The sequence below is a fragment of the Anser anser genome (genome assembly GCF_964211835.1).
Source record: "Anser anser genome assembly, chromosome: 1".
NCBI lineage: Eukaryota > Metazoa > Chordata > Aves > Anseriformes > Anatidae > Anser > Anser anser.
The window spans coordinates 192,430,066-192,452,103 of NC_139720.1; the positions used below are offsets into that span (position 1 = coordinate 192,430,066).

At 39.6% G+C, this 22,038-nt stretch overlaps 1 long non-coding RNA gene across 1 annotated transcript; it reads left to right on the forward strand.

Annotated features, from left to right (window-relative positions):
- The first annotated feature begins 831 nt into the window (after positions 1-831).
- Positions 832-10,288, forward strand: LOC310892572. Its single transcript, XR_014578231.1, has 3 exons — positions 832-1,421; positions 3,123-3,266; positions 6,886-10,288. It is a non-coding gene; the product is annotated as an uncharacterized lncRNA (long non-coding RNA).
- Positions 10,289-22,038: the final 11,750 nt, after the last annotated feature.

Here is a 22,038-nt window from a genome sequence, read left to right on the forward strand (position 1 = left end):
GCTTCAGATCACTGATCTTTACAAAATAGTTATTTTATGTGGACACGATGAATAACACTTCAGCCAGGCTAAGGCCAGATCTGGTGCATGCCTATCCTAATACTTTCAGCTACTCTGACAAAAAAGTGATGCTTAAATATGAAATAAAGAAATATGTTTCTCTATAAACATCTGTTACCTTGACATGTGAAGAGTGGCAAAGATAATGTAATGTGGAGACATAAAGTCAAAGTACTGGAACTTTAAAACTGCATTTGTAATTGCATTAGTAGTATAATAAGGAATAGTATGGAAGCATTTTACAGCTACCCATAGAAAAAACAGAGAGAAATCCTTGCAACAGAGACAACAGCCCAACGTGGGACAGCACATCCATCAGTATCAACTAGACATCTAAATAGGACAACTGGACTAGGAAACTGATATATGTAATATAAGCAACTTTACTTTCAAGGCTTAAGGATAAAGAAATCTTCTAGTTTGTAAGGTTATAAAATCTCCTTATTTCAGAGAAAATGTAAATACAGAGAAAGTTAATGACTAGGAGTTACAAAAAATTGTAATTAAATAAGGATCTCCTAGTCATAAAATGAGTAAGAGTTATGGAATCCATCTTCAGGTAAAGCAGTGGAATTGCCCTAAGAATTCATCATTCACAGTTTCATTATAAGCGTAATGAAATGTGATCTTGCACTTCAAACAAACTTATCATTAAAAGCCTTGAATCAAAGAAGCATTAAAGCATGGTCATATGTGACAATCTGATGCAGATATTGAAATTAGTATCAGGCTAATTAAAATGTTCACTAGAATACAAAATCTTTTAGATTTGAAAGTGTTATCATAAGCTACCAAAAATGAAGATTAAAAAGGCTGATAAAGCAATTCCCTAAATTACTTAAATCACTCTTTCCTCCTAAGGTTTTGAGGTGTATTTCAAACCCAAACTAGTGTTAGCAATAAGGAGAAGCTGCATAAGGAGAGTACACAGAAGCTGCAATAAGATCAGTTCTTACTGATCATAGAATCATGGGATGGTTTAGGTTGGAAGGGACCTCTGAGATCATCTAGTCCAAACCCCCTGCTCAAGCATGATCAGTCACAGCCAGTTGCCCAGGCCTGTGTCTAGGAGGGATTTGAGTCTCCACAAATGGAGACTCCTGAATCGGGTTTATGTGACAAGGGCTTGGTAGCAGGGGGCTGCAGGGGTGGCCTCTGTAAGCAGAACCCAGGGGCTGCCCCATGCTAGATAAGGGCCAGTTTCAGCCAGATCCTAAAAGGACCCGCCGCTGGCCAGAGCTGAGCCATGAGCTGGTTGGGCTTCTGGGAGAGCAGATGCAAGGAAGGGGAAACCTGCTGTGCTACAGCAGCTGGGAGAGAGGGGTGAGAGCTGAGAGAGAAGCAGCCCTGCAGCCCCCAAGGTGAGTGCAGCAGGAGGGCAGGAGGTGCTCCAGGCACGCAGCACAAGTTCCCCTGCGGCCCGTGGAGAGGCCCCCGGTGGAGCAGGCTGTCCCCCTGCAGCCCACGGGTCCCACACGGAGCAGATCTCCACGCTGCAGCCCGTGGAGGAGCCCCCGGTGGAGCAGGTGGATGTGGCCTGGAGGAGGCTGTGGCCCATGGAGAGCCCCCGCAGGAGCAGGCCCCGGGCCGGAGCTGCAGCCCGTGGAGAGGAGCCCACGCAGGAGCAGGGGGTCTGGGGGGAGCTGCCGCCCGTGGGGGACCCGTGCTGGAGCAGTTTGCTCCTGGGGGATGGACCCCGTGGTACGGAGCCGTGTGGGAGCAGTTCTGGAAGAGCTGCGGCCTGTGGGCAGCCCCCCAGGCTCAGTTCGGGAAGGACGGCATCCCGTGGGAGGGACCCCACGGGGAGCAGGGGCAGGGAGGGACCGTGAAGGGGTGGCGGAGACGAAGCGTCAGGGACTGACCGCAGCCCCCATTCCCCGTTCCCCTGCGCTGCCTTGGGGGAGGAGGTAGAATAGGGTGGATGGGGAAAAGGTGTTTTTAGTTTGATTTTAGTTTCTCACTGCTCTAGTCAGTTAGTAATTGGCAATAAATTGCATTAATCTTTCCTAAACCTAATCTGTTTTGCCCTTGATTATATTTGTTGAGTGATCGCCCTGGCCTTAACCCAACCCACGAGCATTTCCTTTGTGATATTTTGTCTCCCAGTTTTGTTGAGGAGGGGGAGTGAGAGAGTGGCCATGTAGTCCTTGGTTACCTACTGATGTTAAACCACAGCAACTTCATGACCTCTTTAGGCAACTAGTTCCAGTGTTTAATCACCCTCACAGTAAAGAAAGGTTTTTCACAGTAAAATTTTTTTTTTCTTGTATTCAGATGGAATTTCCTGTACTTTAATTTGTGTCCATTGCTTCTTCTTGTGTCACCAGGCACTACTAAGCAGATTCTGGCTCTCCTTTTGTTCATTCCCTCCTATTAGGTATTTATGTATACTGATAAGACCCTGTACTTTTCTTCTCCAGGCTTCCTTTTGACCTCAGTGGAAAAAAAATATTTTTTCATAATTCGGCAGGGCATTGTGTAAATGCCAGAAAAAAAATCTGAAGTTAAAATACTTGGAAATCATGTCCCCATGCTCCAACATTTAAATCCAAGAGAAATTTCTAGAATTTGTTCCATCTCAGTTTTTAAAGAGCACTTTGAGAAATCTTGGGAAATTTCGCTCAGGGCTCTTTAAGTGTAAAAAGTTGCTAATGGATAATTGTGAAGTTAGTTAACTTCAAAAGATTTGTTTCCATTTACTGAAAAGAGGATCCTAAATTGTGTCTCTTTGTAGTGCTGTATCTGTTAGCAAAGAAACATTTTATCATGAAATCTTTACACAGACCTAAATACATAAATCTATAAATAGATGAGGTTATAAGCTAATTTACCAGAGGGGCTATTGCTTGGCCTTTAATTATACTCCCACAAAAAAAAAAAATCCAGTATCAACTGAAGGAAAAAAAATAGATGTTGGCCCTTACGATTGGAAGGCACAATTTACTTTTTTTTGCTCTGTTGATCACAGATCAGGAGTCTTACTATGTCTAAATTCCAGTGTTTATGTCCTCAAATAATTGTGCTTGAAAAGGGTTACCTGTAATGCATTTTCTGCCCTGCAGATGTTTTGGATCCAGGTGACCATTCCCCTGCTGCGGTTCTGAGCTGAACTGGTTCATCATTCACTGGAGAGCTGATGGAGACCCTCTCTGGAGGATTCTGTGCCCCCAGGGCCCCATTTGCTGTTGACCTAGCTCAAAGAGAAGGTAGGTCCTATGCTGCAAAATGTTGTGCAGGGGTTCATGTGTCCTTATATTATTTTGGGGGTGCCTTGGATGCCAACAGAAGGCACCCATTTGTGGTATGAGATCCTTTTAGTAAGAAATAGTTCACTGTCCCTTGAAATGAGTCTTGATTTGTGGATTTAAAAACTGTTAGGTAAAAAAAGGATGAGATATACTAGCCTTCTTTAGTCATTGGAAAGCAATTAATATTCTGCAGATCTCAGTGATGGATACATACTGTGTTTTCTCTGTTTTCAGAAGAAAGAAAAAACATGAACATGCTGATGAAAATATTAAGTAGTATGTGCTTTGCTGCCAGTTATGCTGGAAATACCCTTCTGTTGGAGAGGTTACCTGACAGTTTATTCAGCTGCTTTGCTGGCAGGAAAAATAAGATGGTGATATTTCAAAGTGACTGAAAAACAGTCAGACCAAATTCACATAGCTGAATATTTAAAATGAGTTAATAGAAATCATGGCAGTAAAACTATAATCATGTCTTTAAAATGATAAAACTAAGAATATGCTTTAACATATTTTTAAAAGTAGGTATCAGAATATTTGAGCGAAGACACTCTCAGTTTAGCTAGAAGTGATAATTGTAACGATGGTAAGATACCCAAAGCTAATAACTCTCAGAAACAAAGACAATTTGTCAGTTTTGTCAGTTTAGGACAAAATTAAAGACTTAAAAACTCTTAATACATTCTTCTATGTACATACTAACTGGCTGGTTTAGAAAAGGTAGCAAGAAGATAAGTACAGGGTCACTTACTATACCAGCCATAGCAACATCTTAATATTAAGAAAGAAAGCAAAAATTACTAGAGAATATAGGGGTATTCATCTGTTCAGTAAATGAGGATTCAGAACTCATCTTTGAGAAAGGCAAGCTAACAGATCTGCTTGAAAATCATTAGTGACATCAGAGAAATGTGAAAATCAGTTGAAATAGTGGGCAGCAAATGATATATTAATTCGTAACACGAGACAGTAACAAAATAGATGAAGACTGCCTGTGGAGCTGCACTAGGCTGACAGTAAGGTGGTGATGGTCTCTTTACACATTTCTATTACAGCAGTTCCTGAAATACTGCCTTTATTTCAGAGGCTGTCTTTAAATGGATGAAATAAACAAACTGAAAAGGAGTTCAAAATAAAATAAAATAATCCAACAGAAGCAACTGTGAGGAAGGATTGCTTCCCAGTCAAAGTCAAAGGTGTCAAAGACTGTATGAGATTTAATGAGACTGCGCAGAAGTGTTGGAGGGCTCTCTAGATCCTGCCTAATCTGGTGAGGCCAGATCCTATCTGGTGTGGGGCATGACTCCTGCACTGGGTTACAAAAACTAAGGTGGGGTTGATAGCAGGATCTGAGGTTTTCTACGCTAGTAAATCCTCAGCAATGCTCTGAGCACTGGAAAGCACTCTGGGCTCTCTAAGGAAGGTGGAAGTTTTTCAAAAGGAGGTCTGAGAAGAGAGGACCAAGAAAAGTAGAAAACTTGTAAACAACAACAAAAAAATGTTGGGGAGCCAAACCTGGGACCTAATGCACTATAGGCATGACTAAAAACCACAGTTGGAGATTTCCAAACCGTCTGAAGAGAGCAGATGCAAATGAACCATATCAAACCATTTCAAAGTGAGATTTTTGAATGCTGTTAATAATCTCTGATGCCCATGTTTAATGTCAATACCCAACATTTGTAAAATTATCATCCTGCATCATCACTGTTACCATTATTGTTGGTATTGGCATTATAAGATTCTAATTCAACAATACAGATGAATTAGAACACATGGGATAGTGAACCCAAAGTACTATCGTAATAATCAAAGTACTGAAGTCTATACTTAAATACCATTAAAGTCAATGTCATGTTTTACAACCAAGTACTTTGGACCTTAATACAGTTTAATGACTATTCCAAAATATTTCAAAGTCAAATCTTAATGATCCCTAAAACTAGATTTCAGTCCCTAATTTTGCACTCTGGTTGTGCACTATCTCTTGATATTTGTCAGGAGAAAGGGTACTTGGAAAATAAATCTGGGAGTCTTGGGAATAAAAGACAGGACACATCTCTGATCTATTAAATAGAGGAATACATGCAAAAAGGAAAATACTTGAGGTTCTAGGCCAAAATACAATTATAAAATTTCAGGTAATAATTTAATCTGTTTTAATTAGAAAGCCACACTACAAATGACCTGTCTGGATCTGTTTAGTCTTCTTCCTGTGTAGCAATAGGTGAACTATCCGCATGCCTTTCAGTGAATTAATCCAAGCATTATTTCTACTCCATCCTGTCTCACTTCTATATACAAGAGAGGGTAAATTTAAAAACTCACAAATTTTATGGTCCGGTCCTCCCTGGTATGTTTCATGAGAGTAGCAAGTGTCAGCCAGATCTTCCCAGGATGTGCAGAAGCCTCAGGAAAGCAGTGAGAAGGTCTGCTCTGGAAAAACAGCAGACACTGCTAGAGATTGTATTCAGATGATTTTTTTCTCCACTAAGCACTCCTGACTCTTTCTGATCTGGTGCAAAAGAAAGAGAAAAGAGAAGCATGCATGGGCTAGGTAACAACCAATGTTGTTTTGGGGCAACCTCTTGAATATGATTAAATCTTAGGAAAACCATTGTGAAAAATATCTTTGACAAGGTTACGCTGAATTAAGATTCAAACATAATAACTGTTCACTGAATATACTTGGATAGTTTGTGCTCCTAACATTAAGTATGTTTTATTTACTGGGACCTTTCCACTTAAATAAATGACATTATTTATTTATCTCAGTTTTCCTCTGACAGAAACAGCAAAATCAAGGTGAAGTGTTCAGCCTAGCCTCACATACTCCTTACAGTTATGTCTTTGAAATGACTTAAGCACTTACAAGACTAAGAGTTATTGCAGGAGGCGAAGATCATACTTACATCAGCACTGTGGGGAAGGAGTTGCATAGCATTTAAGGGTGTTTGCTTAGAGTTCTCAGTTTTTCTCATGGTTCAGGAAGAATGCTACCTACCTTGCACTTGGAGGGATAAATAATGCAGGCAATTATGAGCAATGGAAATAAAATCTAAAGTTTGGTCCTGGAGGACAGAAATATTTCTGAGACTGTAGTTCAGATTCATTTAAAGTATTTTTGAAATAGAAATAAAACATAGGGCTGTGTTTTTACTTTTTTTTTTTAATTCTAAAAGGAATTACATACTAAAGTATGTGAATAAAAACTGCAGAGATATGTCTAGAGATGGTGTTTATGAATGAGGAATAATCCAAGTTGTCCTGTATTATTTTATTAAAATTAATTGTCTTTGCATAAATTGGTAACTAAACAGCAAAATGCAGTGGCATGGATATTTGTTATCACAGAGCAATTCTGAACTAACTTTTCAAAAGGAGAGTCCTAAAAAATACCTACTGAAGGAGAATGTGGACTGTTTCTCTATTAGGCTGCCCTTTGGTAACCATGGAAACTGCAGGTTTGTCCAGGACATAAAAGAGAACTATATTGCATTGGACACATTTATTTGTTTAGATTCAAACTTTTATAGCAGTGAAAGTCATATAACATTGTACTGTGGTTCTTTGTCAGGACCGTGACCTCCACGCTGCAGCAACACTCCTTGGAAAAAAGAAAATCTGTATTCCCGTGAAGCAGAAAATCATTACTAATTAATAAATCACTCTTCTAAGGAAATATGGGAAGATGATGGCATCATCTCTCAGCATTCTGGTGAAGAGAGATACAGTGGATGCGGGGGCTGCCCCAGCAGCAGCTTCTCCCTGCAGAGCTGCAGAAGAGAAGTAGCCCTTGAGCACTCACCCTCCCTCTGTGAAAACAGTGTGCCACATTCAAGAATTATTAGGTCATAAAAGATGGCCCAGATCCCCACTGTCTGGAGTCACAGAGTCACGTCTACACTATAGGTACCGCGATACCTGACAATAGTGCTTTGCTTCAAGGTAAAAATGATGGAGAGTGCAAGGCAGTGAAGAAACGGCCAGTTGAGACTCAAAATGCTGAGAAGGTTGTTCCTAATGAAGGGAAAGAAAATTTAAAAGAAAGAGAATGCAGATAGGTATGACGATTGTTCACTGCAGCATTCAGTGATAAAGCAAGTTGCACAGACATTTCTCCTATATAATTCCATAGCAAGAAGGGATATTAAATTAAAAAAAATGTCCAATTCACAGATTTGATAATTTTGTCTAATGTCATTTGGAAAAGATAGTTAAAATGTAAATTGGCTATGCCCGTTAATTAGAGGGTCTACCAGGAGCCTTGAATTTACTGTTGTTTATACATATACACCTTAAAGTTTTAATATTAGTTATAATGAACATTCACCCCTAAATCCTGAATGTGCTAAGGATTGTCAAATGTGTGGAGGGTTAGCTCTTAGAATGAAAATGTCATTTTTCTCCTTAATTTAACTTAAACATTTTTTAAATACACTTTGGAAATAATAAGATTTATTTCCAGTGGCTACATTTGACTAACAGATGCTTAACAGGTGTTTAAACATAAATGTGTCCTAGGCATCAGGGATCAAAGCAAAGGTATTCTGAATCTGAGAAACCACTGTTGGCTTTATTGGAAGCATTCTTTACTGCTTTATGCAAAATATGGCCAGTTGTGCTGTGCAAACAACAGAATTTGCAGCTCTAGGATAAATTTACTAACTAACCAACCAAAATATATATATATATTTATTTGTATAGATGAATATTTTGAGTTAATGAACTGGAAGTAAAACTCTTTGGACTAAAATTTCATTTCTGGGGCGAATAACTGTTAAAAACAATTTCTAAAGTCAGATTGATTTCAGAACTAAAAAGATTATGCAAAAAAAAGGTTAACATTTTTTAAAGTGTCTTTTTTTGGTTTTGTATATGATTATTATTCAAAAAAGTACTATGTGTAGCATTAGCAGTGTTGGTTACTCTTTGTAGCTAATTCTTGGCTGCGTACTTCATAACAAATGTTTTGCCAAGATCTGGTGAGCACCTGTTCATATCATAAAAATCTTTACACGGGGCACAGGATTGTAAGGAGTAGACCCAAGGAAGAAGATTTTGAAATATTTGAATAGAGATTTGTTACCTTGGTGTGATTCTGAACTGAGAGGATATTTATTATTTTGTTTTAATTAAAAGTGAAGAGTTCTAATGTGAGAAAAAAAAAAAAGCTATCCTTTTTCATCAGCAAAAATGCTTTTCTCCCTTTTAAATTCCAACTTTTCAGAATTTAATGTTACGGAATGTCTCAAAATGGTACAGGGTACACTTTTCTTCATAGTGCTGTAGCTTTGTTTTTCTTTGCAACTGTTTGAACTGCTTTTCAGCTGTTTTCAGTTTCAGTATTTCATAGCATTAATTATGAAATATATGTATAAACAGAAAAACAGTATTGGTGCAGACAGTTTATTTATGCCACACAGAGTTTTGACCTAATCTTTAAAATCTTATTCTTGCAACTCTTTCTTAGCTTTAATGAGATTTGGGCTTGAATATGAATTTGGGCAAGGATCCAAGGAGGAGGAAAGAAAGGATGAACCTTCTGCTATTATGGACTTTAACAATGAAAATTAATAAAATCATTAGGAAAGCTGCCAAGGCTGTAAGAGATGTATTTATTAATCTTGAACAACTTCAAAAGAAAACAAAATAAATGCAACATAAATAACACGACCGTCAAAGAACAAACTCACGCAAAATCTCAACATTAAAAAAAATTAAAACTGTATTTAAATTGCAGAGATGACAGATAACGTGAATCTTTCATAACACTGGACAAACACAATTCTCTTGTTATTTAAGGTCTTCCAGGCAATTTGAGAAAAATAATAAATGTGTATTCTAAAAAGGTAAGACAAAAGAGAAATACTGTGTGGAGATCGTAGAAAGTAATTAAATGCAACTCCCTTGGCAATTAGTAATATGAAAGCTCTATAAACGTGCTCTTAGGATTATGGGATTATTATAATTTACTAGCTCAATGCATTCCTTTGTCTTTACATGCAGGAAAAGCATTTGACAAGGTTGAGTGGTCAGTTTTTAATCAAGTAAACATTTTTAAAGTGTTTCAAGGATACAGAAGTGCAAAATGAGTTTTAAAAAGCAGTGGCCTTGACATATTTTCTGAACAAATTTACTTACAAAGAGAAAATAAAGTGTTTCAGAAGTTCACGACAGTTTTGAGAGTTCCATTTTCTTCCATTTCCCATACCTGCTGGTGTTGTACCAAGTAATCACAGCAAAAATAAAGTGTGCTGTTAGGAAGTCCTTGATGTTGTTATGTGCTATTTACATTGTAACTTCTGTTATGTTGAGGATGTGCATTAGAAAGGGGAATGGATGTATACATGGGCTGAAACCATATTATAACTAACAAACATACAGGCTGTGCATGTCAGAGGACAGGAACGTACCAGAACACAGCCACTGAGCAGCCGAACATCTCTAAGCCTCTCCACAGCAGGGGTGGGCTGTAGGATGCGAAATTTGATGCTTCTGGCCTTCATTCAGCATGTAACTCATAGAATTGTCGTTATTAGTGGGAAGTGGGGAAAATCCTGATCATAACGTCAATCCCATTCTCAGCAGGCATTAGGGAGCAAAGAAATGCTGGATCAAATTCTCTGCTGCTTCTCATGAGAGGGAGAGCACAGGATGTTCAGCCCAGGAAGTGGGTATGTAAGGAAAGGGCATGTCTAAGGAAACCCTGTAGGACCAAATGAATCCTGTGGGAACACAATGTTGCATATATCTACACTATGCAGCCCACCTGTCAAAAGGAGTCCCACCTAAGCTGTTGGCAAGCCAGACACACAGATTAGGTTGTTTAAAGAGCCGAATTAGACACCTTTATCTGGCCCATTTATTTTGCTTTAAATTGTTAACTCTGGACTTAACTCCTCCGCAGTTTTTATCTTTTCAAGAAAATTTATGACAGTAAGTATTTAGCATAATTTTATTTTGAATGCTTCACTAAATTCTTTTATACTTCAGTATATTCGTGGAGGAAAGCCATCATTTTTCCTAGGCTATTATAGTTACGTATTTATTGTTCACTTATTTTAATGTTGCTGCACTTGTTACAAGTTAAAATAATTTCTTTTTGGCAAACTGGAAACTGAAGTATGGCATGATTCCCCTGAGATTTAGGAATGCTGTTGGCTTGTGCATGCCACTCACTTTGTGAGTGAACGAGAGCATTGCATCCCATTGCTCGTAAATGCACTGGCGTGACGTACGGCAGGCTGTAACTCTGAAGGCAGCAACCCAGCCACATCTTTTCCTTAATCATAAACTGGGGTTGAACTTGTTCAGCTCATCTCTTAGTATAACAGGGACATCTCCCCTCTAATTGCAGCCAAGTTTTCATACCTTGCTTAAAAGACTTCATTAGTCTTTTCAAGCTGTATTAAATTGGGTAAGGGTTATGTCAAGAGATTTGTCACTCTCAGCAAGCAAGCATTGGAGGAACAGTAGATTTATTCAGGCTATTTTTCCAGTCAATGTATTTACAGCCTCTGCTTTTATTTCAGATAAAGCTAAGCCATTTCCTAGGGTTTTTAAAATAATTTACGTCAGAGTCCCCTGCATGTTTTCTCTCTTGATTACCATTTCTCTGTCTCTTTTGATCATCCGAAAAGTCATCCTCAGGAACTAACTGGAACTCGTTCCTCTGAGAACAGCTCTGCTTATTAGGGCCATCTCAGAGGACAGAGGTGCTCTGTCTGGGCCAGTAGATGAAAGAGCATAGGAAACATCCAGCTTTTTTCTTGTATTTTCCTTTTACTTCATAAAATTCTGCCAGGTACTTTTTGGATGCAGTTCATGATTTAGAAGGGGCTGTGGACAATAATTCACTTCTCAGGTATACTCCATTCTTTATTCTAGAAGAACAGAAGACACACACTTCATTTTCCACATCTTTCTTAATATTCACTGTGAGGGTGGTTGGGCACTGGGACAGGCTCCCCAGTGCAGCGGTCATGGCAGTGAGCCTGCTGGAGTTCAAGAAGCATTTGGACAACTCTCTCAGGCATATGGTCTGAATTTTTGGGTGGTCCTTTGGGGACCCAGGAGTTGGACTTGATGATCCTTGAGGGTCTCTTTCAACTAGGGATATTCTATGATTCTGTGATTTCTTATTCCAGCACAGCAATATTGCCAGGCCAGTAGGTGCATATATTCTTATCTATAGGGGTGCCTCTGGGAAATTTCCTGAGTGTCACAGCTGAGTGCTTCTACACGGTCATGCATGTTCAGTACCGATGTGGCTGGCTGATGGGAGGTGACAGGAAAGTCTGTGAGTGCCCAGTGTGGTGGTGGCTCAAGTTCATACCATCCTAGGCTGTGATGCCAGCGGCTGTAGGCAGACCTGGGCTGCAGTCATGCCTGCCGTGCTGGAAAAATGGTGGAGGTGATTCTGGTATGCTGGCTCTGAAAGGCTGAAGACAGGGAGTAAGGAGCAGAGATGTACGTGTGCTGCTCTATCTATTCCCACCATCTAGGCTTTTGCTCTTTTGCTCTTTTTCTCTTAACAATTAAAAGAGAATAGGACCTTATAACTCTGCTATTTGCCTTTTTTTTTTCAGTTAGCTGGCATTGTTATTCCAAATTGTAATGTGTGGCAGGTTTCCACTGATATCTCTTTATGGTGGGGTTATGAGCACTGCAGAATTATCATGCATTGGTAGACCTGTGCATTGGCAGACCCACTGGCAGACCATGCCCTCAAAGGGGATTTTGCTGCCTTGCCCGAGCTTGCAGAGTAGGTACCAGGTCAGACTGAGCGTCCTCAAAAACAGAACGGATGAGAAGTTATATTATCTACAGAGTACATCTAACATTATTGTTTAAACTTTTTTTGGGGTGATGGGAGCTCCCTGAGAGGGCAGCTGGGCAGGTTGGGGTGCATCCATGGGCAGTCCAGTCATTCCTCTTTGCCTATAAACCTATTTTTCTTCTTTGAGACAAGAGGTTCAGAATGCACACATGGAAAAACTTTTTCCCATGAGGACAATTGCACCTTGGCACAGGTTGACCAGAGAGGTAGTGCAGTCTGTGCTGCGGGGGCATTTTCAGAACCCGCCCCTTCCTGCCTGGGTTGTGCTGTGGTCCTATAGAGAGGGACGAACTGCACATTGCCCACCAGAATCCTCGAGGAATGTTAACTCAAGATTATTCTCCTCGTACATAGAGATACACAAGTAACATAAACACCATTCCTCCAAGATTTGCTTTATAGCATAAATATAGAGGCAACATACTGTAAAAATCAAATACTGAATTTATTTATTGTGAACCGTTAACAAAGCTAAAGAAAAACTGCTTCCAGCATTTTCGCTTCTCAGCAGAACAGGCCAGCATTATTATCATAAAATTTCACAGTAAATCTAAGTAACAGTCTGACTAGCTAGTGGCTGATGGTTTAGAAAATGTCAGACTCCAGGTGATGTGTATATTACTATATTCACATCTATAATAATATGAAGCTCGCATTTATACTGATATAAATGACCGGCCAAAGTTGTCAGCTGTTGTACACCAGTAAGATGTAAAACTGAAGGTGGCCGTAGGAAAAAATGAAAGACCCATTATGCTGTGCAGATCATCCTGTCTTGGTGCAGCTCTGCTACTTACAGCAATTCTTCTGAGTGGCTAAGAAAGAGCAGAAAGGCAGCCTGGCCTAGAGGCAAGTCCTTCTCCAGGATTTTCTCAAATAGATGCAAGTCCAGGGCACTCATCAGGCCAGCAAGCTTCACCTCCAACCATGCTAAAAAGAAAACCTTAAGGATAAGAACAGGTTTAAATATTCTGCTGCATTAGGACTGAATTCACTGATACACATTCAATACACTGAAATCTGAATGTTATCTCCATCATTTCAGGATTTGTTCTCTTTAGCCCACTGTGGGCCTCCACCAATATGGTTATGCGAGGGGATAAAGCACATTGCCCTCAATAAACTGAAAACCAGCAAGAAAGTTCTGCTGCTTCGTCCATGGACCTTGAAATGTCAGGCACAGTAAAACCCACAAATGTGATAGATTTTAATTATGTGAATGCTTTATGTTCTGCATCACATGAACCATACAAAATCTTACAGAAATCTAGCTTAATTCCAATGTATTATTCATCAGGCTTTCTTTTTGTCTGGAAATGTTACAATAACCTTGGCTGAAAAGGCTGGACATTACAGCCTCACAATGCATGTGGAGAACACCGGCACCACTCTGTTACAGCAGAAGCATTACCCATTGTCCTGCGCATAATCCTATTGAAATACTTTGGAAACTTGATGATGAGGGGATTATAATTCAGACTTGTTCTTCTAGTTCTCTTTTGGGAAAATTAAATGGTCAATAGAGGTTTTTCATCTTATCTTTGCTCAAAGCAAGACAAAAAAAAACCCAGTTATTTTCATACATGTATGTATCTGAGATAAGAATTATGCCTGTCAATAATTCTTCCATATATTGCATTCTTTCAAAACAAAGATGAATCCCTTACAATTTAATTTATACTTAATGTACCCACGTGTTACTGTTTTACAAGTTACTTGGAACAGTACAATCCTAATTCTCTGTGTTGTGAACATCCTGCAAGATTTCTGTTAAAATGAATGTTAACTGACAACTTTCAAGACAACAGGGGATCAGGCCATATAGAGTGTACAGTATAATGTAGCTGCTCTATATTAATTTCTTTGTTGTTTTGGTAATAGAAAGCTTTTTCTTTTCATTCTTTATCAGTTATGTGCTGGATCCACTTTTCTCTCTCAACCCTGCAAGCAAAACTCTTTGCTGATGCAGATGCTTATATCTGCTTTGACTGATGTTGTGCTTATCTGCACCAGAATATCATTGACCCCAACGCCCAGAATAATAGTGATTCCATGAATAGTCCTTATCATTTTGTCCCCAAATATTTCCATAGGGAACTGAGGAATGCCTGTACAATTTTTGTGACCGTGGCACATCACTTCTGTTCCCACAGGGATGTGGTGTTACAGAAAGGATGAGATGGCTGAAAGGAGCAAGTAGGGAAGGTGAAGGGATGAGCTTGGTACAGGGCAGGCCACCAACGGCAGCAGGGTACAGACTTGGCAGAGGGGAACGCCAGGCCCCAGCCCAGCGACATCATCACACTAACGAGAAGAGGTGTGAAATGAGAGGCCCGAGCTTCCCACAGCCCTAGCAAGTGCTGCTGGGCTTCAGCAGCTCCAGGAGAGGATGCTGTGGCCAGGGTGCCTAGAGACTACAAGCAGCTGTACCTGGTGGAGCTAAAATAAAGGCCAAGTTAAGGTGAAATTTAGACTCGTGTGTGCAGCCTGTTCATATTACAAGTTTTAATTAACCTGTATTTTCTTGGAAATTTAAGAGGTGGATTAAAGAACCTTAAATTCATGATTGCTTAAAGGTGGTTGACTTGATAATGCCAGATGGTATTTAAATCCCCTTGTCTATTCAGTCACTGTCATTTTTTTCTTATTTCAGGAAGCCCAATAGCATCCTCTGCTTTATCTGGAATAATTACGAAGGGATAGTAAACAGAAAAAATGTCCTTGATAAAATACTTATTTTCATTATCTCCTTTTTTTTTTTCATTATCTCCTTTTTTTTTTCTTTCCTTGAACTTCCTTCAAAAATAAAATCTGTAATTTTCTGATGGGATGGATGAACATTTAAAATCATACAACTCTTCCAGATTTTTTTTAGAAGTTTAATTGTCGGTAGCCTTGATGATTTTTTTTTTTTTTGGATGGAGAAGATGGATTAAGTCAGACAAATTAAACAACTAGCATTTTAAGATTAACATAAATTCAGAGAACTATGTGATCTTCAGTAAGGTATTTGGCTCTACTTCCACGTAGTGGCATTTTTTGTAATTCTTAAGATAGATATAATGATATAAGCATATAGAAATGTTTTTATATAAATTTGTGCAAATTATTCTGTAACAGACAACTGATTCTGGGCTTCTATAAAGAATACCCAACTTTTTAAAGAGAAGAAGAATGGTATCTACTTTGGATGAGTGCTTAAATAGAAACCTTCTATCTCTTTGTAAGGATTTAAAATACTAATAAAATGATTTCTTTTCTCTCTACCACTTTAAAAGTTTCTAATAATCATTCAATGTGATTTTATATTTGCTTATCTTCAATTAATCTGGTTTAAACACATTTTCTATAATCTGAGAATGTGATTTAAATCACGTTAGGGAAATTCCAGCCTAACCAGTTGGTTTGCATGGAACCTTTTTATTGCAATCCAACAATAGCATGGCCAGGTGAGATGTATATAAGATTGTTCATACTAAAATCTCCTATGCCAAAGCAGCTTGCTGTGTCTTTCAGGCTTTTTCCAGCATTTAGTATAACTTTCAGGAGTCTGAAATGGTAGGTGCTGTTAATAAATTGCTGTTACTTTTCCCCAGTGCAACACTATTAAAACCATTTAAGGACCAAGTTTTACTTAGAATACCTTCAACTGCATTTGGAAAACAAATATATTTCTAGAGTTTTGTCAGATTTTGTATGTTTTCTTGGTGAGCCCAGTGCTCAGCAACAGTGAAAACAGCAAGTGGTAAGTTGATAATTTTTGGTAGTGAAAGCACAGAGACAGAAACAAGGATGCTTGAAGTCATGCAGTAGCTTCTAGAGAAACTGGACAGACTGGGACTATGCAGCTTGGAAAAAGGGGTGCCAAGGGAGAATAGGGAACAATACAGTTATATTAAATCATAAATGGCAAAGAGGTGGTGAAGAGGGAAAAAATGTTTGCTGTGTTTCTGAAGAGAAAGTGAAATTAAATCAGAAGGTGAATATTTCAAGACAGATAGAAGCAGTTATTCACAGAGTAAAGCTGTGAAACTTTTCTGTACAAGACAGGGTACAACACACTCACAAAGGTTTACACTAACTTAAAAAAGCCAGGACAAATGCACAAAAGAAAATGTCATACAGGGTTATTAAATAAGAACAATGATAAAAAATGCCCAGCCTTTGCCCCAGGAAATCTCTGATCCAAAATTTTTGGACGTGGGAAGAATATATACAGGAGGTATCACTATTTGCTTGTCCTCCTTTTTGCTGTTTCCTGGGCAGTCACCATTAGTCATTGCCAGGAACAAGAAACTGGGCTAGAGGAATATTTAGTCTTACTCATAAGAGCTCCTTTTGTGTTACTCCTTTAAAAGTTTCACACTGCTTTAACAAGCTTGCTCTTTCTAGAGCTTTCTTCTTATTTCTTACAGGACTGAAGTAGAGATTTTTTTCTTCATAAAAAGCTGCAAAAGCAACAGAGAGATTAGCATTAGAGATTGTAAATAAGCCTTATTGATTGGTTTTGTATGTAAAATAATAGATAATTTCTGAGTCATTTTAAGCTTTAGTGCCAATAAGTTACAACTTTAATTTCCTTTTACAGAATTTTTTTTGTATGCCTAAGGGTTTTTTCTAGTGGTTTCTGTCATCATATTGTTGGCGTTCATGAAGACACATAATCCACAAAGTGATTATATGAAGGTGCTTTATTAGGCGCCGGAAGTTAGGGGCATGCCTGCCCAAATCTAACTTCGTTCGATTTGTTTTCTTGGTTCTCTTTTATCTCCTAAGATACTACATATGCATTAGGTTTCACAACTCATCTATGCATATTCATTTCCTAGCTCCACCTAGCCTCGCTTCGTATGCTAATTATCTTATCAGTCCTTCTGCGCTTGCGTATCACTCTCTGGTGGTCGTCCGGGTGGTCGTCGGGATGAAGTAAGATGTCTTCATCAGAGTTGAACTTTTTAACCTTTCCTTTTCACGCATGCTCTCTGAGCCCTTGGTCTCAGTCCAAACCGCAAGGTTGGTTTGACCCAGTTCCCAGAGTCCAAGAAGCCCCAGTTATCTAGATGTCTTGCAAATTGAGCATTCTTTTAATCCTCCTTACTCCTCATCATGAATTGGTGCATTCTCATGTTACCCTTGCACATATATTTTGTATCTTCCAAGCGCAGCCTCGGAACAGTACATCGCAAATGTAACATACTAAACAATATTGTATTATTTCTTCTTCTATTACTAACATTTCCCCCCTTTGAAAGCATTTCACTCCTTTCGAGGAGGGCAAATGCTTTCACTAACTAACTAAAATATTTTACACTCAGTGCTCACCAATAATATAATCACGGAAAATTACATCATTAAGAATCAAGGAAATTACAAAGATTAGGATTGTCACAACATTTCATAAGTCCACCACTTCTGCTTTATGTTACGTTCACCCTTCTGGTTGGGTTCACTTGATCTGAAACTGATCTTGTCTATTCGGTTTTCATTCTATTTCACCTCCTGGGTTCCTCAGATTCTTTCTCTGAAATCCAAAGTTGTTAGATGCCGGTGGAGGATATTGAGGATGTGGTTCCATTTGCTGAGCAATAGTTTGCATCACTGTCCGGTTCCAGGTTGTCTTCCTTAGAATCAGACTTTTCAGCATTATAAATGTTAACCAAATTAGTACCCCTACAATCACCAATATAATTATTGTCTCCAGTAAGGACTTAACCCAATTACTAATATTCCATCCACTAAAAATTTTATCCAACCAACTCGTTGTCATATCTTTCTCTTCCTGTTCTGCATCTTGTTCCACTCGAACCAGTTGTTCTATGTCATGTTCTACGTCAATAGTCACATTTGGAATGTGGATGCAGCAATGATCAATACGATCTTTTAGAAATCCACATACTCCATGTTCCTTTAATAACAGTGTATCTAATGCTAATCGATTCTGTAGCACCATTTTAGTTGTAGCTTGTAGTTGGATATTAAGGTCTCTAAAGCCTTCTTTTGTGGCTCTCGCAAGCCTACTCACTTGTCCTGTAAGTTTATAAATCATTTCCCTATTTCGATAAGTAGCTACCTGTGCAAATAGAGATTCTAACGCCCAACTGAATTTTACTCCATCTGAGGGTTCATGCCATGTATCTTCATCTGCCCCTTCTTCTAAACTTCTTTTTGCCCTATTAATTTGTAGGGTTTCCAACTTTCCCTTAAAAGGAGACTTTTTCCATATTGGACACAATGTGGGGAGTCCTAGAGTTATTTCTTTTACTTCCCCATCTATCGGCAGGTGTGTAGTCCAAGTTCCATCACTGGCTGCCCATACAAATTGTCCTGGACTTTGTATGGTACTATAGCTACAATCCACTGCGACTTGACTAGCCTGGCTATTTCTTTCCGAATTGTACTTAATTCCTCGGCAAGCACATCCTGCCCTAAGAGCTATCAATACCGGAAGTAAGTGCTCAACATCTTCATTATTACTGTCGCAAGTATATTTCTTCTCACAAGTCCACCAAGCTACCTTTGTTGACTCTTGTCTACCACTACTGTCAGCCCGGCTTACTGTATAAAACTGATCAGTTCCATTCTGCTTTCCCTGCCATTTAATACACCATGATGTATTCCCTCCATACTGGAATTTCTGCAATAAACTTACTGTCCAATCACTATCCCACCCTTCAAATCCTCGCGGCTGGCATGGGTATGTTCGATTATTTCCACACAATTGTGTTCCAACGGTCCTTCTTCTGGAACAGTTCCTAAAAATACTGCTGAATTTAACAGGTTAGTTGTTTTCAAGGTTACGTCATCTTGTTCAGTTAGTATTGCCTGATATTTCATCATTCGGCTGGGTGATAGCCAGTGGCCCCCCTTTTGTTCTAAAACAGTTGTTACCATATGTGGTACAAAAACTTCAATATGTTTTCCCATTTGAAGGCAAATAATTTTCTACTATCTTTATCAAGAGGTATGCAAAAGAAGGCATCCTTTAAATCTATCCCAGTAAACCATTTATATATCTCTCTCACAGATGTTAACAATGTATAAGGATTAGCCACTACTGGGTGAATGTCCTTTGTTATTTCATTTATTGCTCTAAGATCTTGTACCAATCTATACTCACCATTCGGCTTCCTTACTGGAAAAATTGGAGTATTGTATTCCGATTTACATTCTTCCAGAATCTGATATTTAAGAAATTTGTCAATAATTTTCACTATCCCCTGCCTAGCTTCTATCTTAAGTGGATATTGTTTGATTCGAACAGGTTTGGCTCCTTCCTTTAATTCCACCTTTACCGGTTGTGCCAGTTTCGACTTCCCTGGTACATCTGTTTCCCATACTGTTGGTATAACTGCATTTTCTACTTCTCTTGGAATATTAACAAAGGGTTTATCTTTGATCATTAGGATTTGTCCTACTTTGGACTCAGGTACCTTCATTATTAATTCTCCATCCTCAAAGGTTATTGTTGCATCTAATTTAGCTAATAGATCCCGTCCCAAGAGTGGAATCGGGCATTCTGGTACATACAAAAATTCATGGGTTAGTTCCTTACCCCCAAAACGCAAATCAAGGGGTTGTAAGAATGGCCGTTCCTCCTCCTTCCCTGTGGCTCCAATTACTGTAGTTGTCTTAGTTCCCAATCGTCCTTTTAAACTATTTAACACTGAATATGTTGCTCCTGTATCTATCAAGAACTTTACTTCCTTATCCCCTAATTGAATCTTTACTAAAGGTTCTTTGACTGTTTTATGTTCTGTATCTAGTCAGCTACTAAAATCTCCCAGCACCATTGCCTTAATGGCTTCCTGATTCTGAAATGAACTTCCCGAGAATTGGTCTCTTCTAAACGGACACTCATTTTTCCAATGCCCCTCCTTTTTACAATAAGCACACTGATTCAATCCTAATCTTTCTCCCGGATTTCCACCAAAGTCTCCGCGACCCCTTCCGATACTAACTCCCCGTCCTCTAGCAAATCCTCTTCCTCTCCCTCTGAATCCTTGGTTTCCTCTGCCTTGAATTACTGCTAACAAATTCTGTTGCTGCCTCCTGGTGGATTCTTTTTCTCTATTGTTGTATACTTTCCAGGCTATTTCTAACAGTCTATCCATATTTCTCAGGTCTCCTCCCTCCAGTTTCTGTAATTTCTTCCGGATGTCCTCCTGTGATTGTCCTAAAAAGATAAGAGCTAATTGTGCTTTAGCTTGTTCTGTTTCTATATCTAGGTCAGTATATTTCTTTGCAGTTTCCTTAAGCCTTTCCAAAAATGCAGAGGGAGATTCGGTTTTCTCCTGCCTAACATTATACAATTTAGACCAATTTATAGTTTTAGGCATAGCACTCTGCACCCCTATTTGGATCCAATCCTGGTATCTCTTCAATCTCCTCAGACCATCCCCTGTATTATAGTCCCATTGCGGGTCTTCCGTCGGGAAGTTCTGATCTACGCTTCCCGAGACTAATCCATTCCGAACATCCTCTTTTGCTCTTTCTCTAGCTGCCCTTAACACCATATCTTTTTCTGTCGAGTCCATTAATGTATCTAATATTACTTGAAGATCATCCCAGTCCGGATTCTGGGTTTTAATTATCATTTTCATTACCCTGGCTACTTTATCCGGGTTTTCCCGATATGTCCCTGCTGCTTGTTTCCAAATTACTAGGTCTCCCGGAGTAAACGGTACTTTAACATATACTGGCCCTTCCGTCCCTACTCCTTGTCTGAGTGGAGCAATTATGTTTCCCTTTTGTCTTATTCCGCCTTTCTTTCTTATCATCCATTCATCCACAACTTTCTGCTCTCGTTGTCGGGTTCTATACGATACCGGGGTAGCCGAAGCTACCGCTCCTTTTTCTTCCTCCTCCCCCTCACTATCCCCGCTTCCTTCCCTGACAGTCTGCCCTTGTTCTAACGGGGCTGATGGTACTACTTCCAAATCTATATTTCCATCATCCCGTCTGTAATACCTATCATTCTCTAACGCTTGATGTCCTATACAGCGTCTTTCTCCTCTGCATCCTTTACAATGCTCATCAACAGTTATTTTAGCCACCATTATCCCGCAAGCGCGTTGCCACTCAGGCTTATCTCGCAAATAGAAAAATAGTTCTACATAAGGAATCTCGTCCCACTTGCCTTTTCGCTTACAAAATAACATTAATTGTAAGATAGTATTGTACTGTAAGGTTCCGTTTTCTGGCCAACTTTCTTGATCTTCTAGTTCATACTGTGGCCACCAAACATTACAGTAATCAACCAGTTTACCCTTTCGTAACTCCTGCCCGAAACACCCCTCCTTCCAGTGTGCTAATAAACAGCCCAAAGGGGAGGATCGCGGTACCGAAGCATTACCGCCCAGAATACTTTTAAGTTTTTCCATTATCAGCTATAGCTTTTACCGAACCGAACCAGATGCTGAGCCTGCAGCAAAACCAGACCACTGATGCCGAACCTGCAGCGCTTTCGCGACTGTCTGACGGACGGCGCCTAGGCTTACCACGGGAATTCCCTAGCCCAACCGTGCGTGGCTTTCGCCGCGTCTGACCGGCAGGCTCCCAGACCAGATCGGTACCGATTACCAGAAAGCACCTTTTTCTTACCCTTTCAGAGGTACGTTGTGAGCAGCGGGGGTCGGTCGCGGCCGATGGCTCCCCGAGAAACTCCTCGGTGCCGGCTGGAGCGTGATCAGTTCGCGAGCCGCCTCAGCAGTGCCCACGAGGTCCCATCTGGGTCGCCAAAATGTTGGCGTTCATGAAGACACATAATCCACAAAGTGATTATATGAAGGTGCTTTATTAGGCGCCGGAAGTTAGGGGCATGCCTGCCCAAATCTAACTTCGTTCGATTTGTTTTCTTGGTTCTCTTTTATCTCCTAAGATACTACATAT